This window comes from Mus pahari, chromosome 14, assembly GCF_900095145.1.
Source record: "Mus pahari chromosome 14, PAHARI_EIJ_v1.1, whole genome shotgun sequence".
NCBI classification, from domain to species: Eukaryota; Metazoa; Chordata; class Mammalia; order Rodentia; family Muridae; genus Mus; species Mus pahari.
This window is the reverse complement of record NC_034603.1, coordinates 76448802-76452695: the sequence shown is the minus strand read 5'-3', so window position 1 is coordinate 76452695 and position 3894 is coordinate 76448802. Positions and strand designations below refer to the sequence as shown.

The 3894-nt window shown below is 50.0% G+C and overlaps 1 pseudogene; it reads left to right on the top strand.

The window, feature by feature from the left end:
• The first annotated feature begins 291 nt into the window (after positions 1–291).
• On the top strand, positions 292–1301 carry LOC110331469 (annotated as a pseudogene).
• Positions 1302–3894: the final 2593 nt, after the last annotated feature.

The following is a 3894-nucleotide window of genomic DNA, read 5'->3' as shown; positions in this document are numbered from 1 at the left end:
CCTGTTTAGATGAAGGTCAGACTGGCCTCTACCACTGCGCATAGCAGTCAAAACAGACAACAACCCCCCATGCCAGGGCGCCCCCCCACCATCCTTCTTGTGGATGAGCCCCTTTGCTCTCACTGTGGGCTACTGAGCTGAAGGTCTTTGCGTGCTTCTGCCCCCGTTTATTTGATGGTCCAGGTCAGAAGATGATGAAACTCTGTATAAGACACAATGGCGGCTCTCTGCTCCCCCCTGTTCCAGAGACAGCCGCATCTTCTTGTGCAGTGCCGGCCTTGTTCCGTAGACAAAATGGTGAAGGTCAGCGTAATTGGATTTGGCCGTATTGGGTGCCAGGTTACTAGGGCTGCCTTCTGCTCTGCCCTTGGCAAAGTGGAGATTGTTGCCAACAACTACTCCTTCATTGACCTCAACTACATGGTCCATATGCTCCAGTATGACTCCACCCATAGCAAATTCAATGGTACAGTCAAGGCCAAGAATGGGAAGCTTGTCATCAACGGGAAGCCCATCACCATCTTCCAGGAGCGAGATCCTGCTAACATCAAATGGGGTGATGCCGGTACTGAGTATGTCGTGGAGTCTACTGGTGTCCTCACCACCATGGAGAAGGCCGGGGCCCACTTGAAGGGTAGGGCCAAAAAGGTCATCATCTCCACCCCTTCTGACGATGCCCCCACGTTTGTGATGGGAGTGAACCACGAGAAATATGACAACTCACTCAAGATTGTCAGCAATACATCCTGCACCACCAACTGCTTAGCCCCCCTGGCCAAGGTCATCCATGACAACTTTGGCATCATGGAAGGGCTCATGACCACAGTTCATGCCATCATGCCACTCAGAAGACTGTGGATGGCCCCTCTGGAAAGTTGTGGCATGATGGCCATGGGGCTGCCCAGAGCATCATCCCTGCATCCAGTGGTGCTGCCAAGGCTATGGGCAAGGTCATCCCAGAGCTGAACAGGAAGCTCACTGGCATGGCCTTCCGTGTTCCTACCCCCAGTGTGTCCATCATGGATCTGACATGCTGCCTGGAGAAACCTGCCAAGTATGAAGACATCAAGAAGATGGTGAAGCAGGCATCTGAGGGCCCACTGAAGGGCATCCTGGGCTACACTGAGGACCAGGTTGTCTCCTGTGACTTCAACAGCAACTCCCACTCTTCCACCTTTGATGCCAGGGCTGGCATTGCTCTCAATGACAACTTTGTCAAGCTCATTTCCTGGTATGACAATGAATATGGCTATAACAACAGGGTGGTGGACCTCATGGCCTACATGGCCTCCAAGGAGTAAGAAACCCTGGACCACCCACCCCAGCAAGGACACTGAGAGCAAGAGAGAGGCCCTCAGTTGCTGAGGAGTCCCTGTCCCAACTTGGCTCCCAACACTGAGCATCTCCCTCACAATTTCCATCCCATACCTCCATAATAACAGGAGGGGCCTGGGGAGGCCTCCCTAATCTCTCGAAAACAATCAATAAAGTTTGCTGCATACCTCCCCCCGAAAAAAAAAAAAAAGACACAATGATGGGCCAGAAGGAGAACAATCTGGTTGCTAATGTCCTGTGGGATTTCCACACACCAGCATTTTCAAAAGATTTTTTTAATGTTTATTTTATTGGCGTATACAGATGCATGTCATGGTGCACACGTGAGGGTCAGAGGACAACTTATAGAAGCCATTCTTTCCTTTTGCCGTGGAAGCACACGGGATCGAACTCAGGTTATCAAGCTTGTCGGATAAAGTCATCTTGCTGGTGCCAGCACTGTTTCTTGTCGGAGGTACTGGGGAGCCAGAACCTGAAGTCTTTGTGTGTCATAGATGTCCCTTTAGATTCACTTTTTACTTCAGAGAGAGTCCTGCTAAGCTGCCCAGGTTGGCTTTGAACTCATGAGCCTCCTGCCTCAGCCCACAGAGTGCTGGGATTATAGATGTATACCACCACACTTGGCTTCTATCACTCTTGCAAGCACTTCTCATGAGCAAAACCTTTATCTGGTCCTCAGTCCAGCTTAGGAGGTACTTGCTATTGCTATCCCTACTTTACAACAAGGAAACTGGAACAGAAAGTGGGCCAGCAACTTCTGGAGACCCCCTTGGATAGAAACAAAGTCAGGGGTGTGAGCTATTGAATCTCACTCTACTGGGTAGCTTAGACAGTAGCCCCAAGCCCTTCAAAATCCAGGCTCCGCCCAGCAGTGGACATCAGCCTACACTGTCTCTTATCCCCAATGGCTCCATCGAGAAGTGCAGACACTTCAAAGAGAGGATAGTCCCCAGTGTGTAGCAGAGCCAGGCAGAACCCCATGACTGCCGGGCAGCCTCTAACTCTGCAGCATCAACAGTGAGAAAGCCAGGTCCTTCTGTGGGAAAAGCAAGGATGCTAGTAACTGGTCCCCTGCCACAAGAAACCTATACTTGATTAAATATGCTTTCTGGAGAGGAAGTACCCCAGGGTTTAACCAAACTGCGGGGCACCGTCTCCCTCCTAAACACTGTTACAGTGGTTTATGTGGTATGTGCCGTTCTGAAGCTGACCCAACTCTGCTAGGCCAAGTTCCAAAGTTGTTCGAGTTTTCTGTTGTTTTCCAGGCAGGCTTCACTTAAGCCAAGCAGGAGCCCACAGCGTGGTGGCTCTGCCCCTGAGAATGTGCATTGCTCAGGGCTGGGGTGGAGGGCTCTGCCTCCGCTCTTGCCTCCTCCTTGCCTTTCTGAATCTCTGGGAAGCAACACTTCCTTTCTCCACAAGAATCACTGAAAAAAAACAGAGTTTACCCCGGTAAGACAAAAAGAACATGCCTTTCATCATGACAGGCAACAAAGGGAATTGCAAGGGCTTGGTAAAAACCCAACCTCGGCTAGCTATCCCATCCCTACGCATCTCAGAAGTAGTAACGACGGTTGCTAAAGTCATCTTCTCTCTTCTCCAGACAGGTGGAGGAGAGACCCTGTTTCCTGATGATCCAGACACCACGCACTCACATAAAGACCTGTGTGGGAGATGGTATGGTGATGCTGGAGAGAGAGAGAGAGAGAGAGAGAGAGAGAGAGAGAGAGACTCAGTCACTCATATATCCACCACTTCGGAGTTCAGTAATTAACACCCCATAAAGGACAGTTCTCTACATTGGAAGTCACTGGCCTGGATTCTGGTGACTGAAGAAGTGGAGGATTTCATCCCTCTTTGTAGGAGAGATCTTTTAAGTGACTGTTGATCACCTGGATGGCAACAGTTACTGAGCTCCTTTCCCCGGACTGCCTGGTCTCTGCCTCCCCACCCCCAACACGCGATAAGACATCTGTAAACTCACTCTCCACAACTCCCCTTCTTCTCAGGCTCGGGCTTTGAAGGAGAGTTGTGGAGAGACCTTCATAGGAGATGAAAATAGCTTGCCAATTGATAAAGGAGCGAGGACCCCACTAAATCCACTCCGTTATGAGGATTAGTGAACCTGAGAAGGTTTCTTTGGCTGGAAAACAGAGTTGAAAAAAAAAAAATGAGGTTTGGATTTTGGATTCTACCGAAATGAACCCAAACGTCAGCCTTCCTTCATCGATTACCCTAGAGGTGCGAGTGCTCAGTCCATCCACTCCCAAATCTAGACTGTCCTTCAATTTAATTTTAGGGACAATTACTCCAACTTTTTCTGTCTCAGCCAGGGCACTATTTGGAGAGCTTGCTTGCACGCAGATTCTGAACTCTGTCGCCACCGTGCTGCATGCCCTGCGGTGCCGTGCCACAGACTGACTTCCACAGTCCAGTTTGCAACCCGGCGTTATCGCATGAATGTGAAATACCCTCTGCAGGCTCGTGTTTGTTTGTTTGTTTGTTTTTGGTTTTTCAAGACAGGGTTTCTCTGTATAGCCCTGGCTGTCCTGCAACTCA